We start from the raw sequence: 206 nt of genomic DNA on the forward strand, positions 1-206 counted from the left end.
CACATCAATAAATCAGTAGCAGTTAATAAAGTTCAGTAAGTTGCATTCTGTGAATTATTTGTTACAATGGATGACAAAGACATTATAATTCTATTATGCATCGGGAGATATATCATAGTAGCATAAAAAAATCGCAATCATTATTAAAAAAAAGGAAAAGGGTGTATTTATTCTGTCACTCTAATGGTTTTGTAGATTAGCTGTTT

The sequence above is a fragment of the Penaeus monodon genome, chromosome 30 (assembly GCF_015228065.2).
Source record: "Penaeus monodon isolate SGIC_2016 chromosome 30, NSTDA_Pmon_1, whole genome shotgun sequence".
Lineage (NCBI taxonomy): Eukaryota > Metazoa > Arthropoda > Malacostraca > Decapoda > Penaeidae > Penaeus > Penaeus monodon.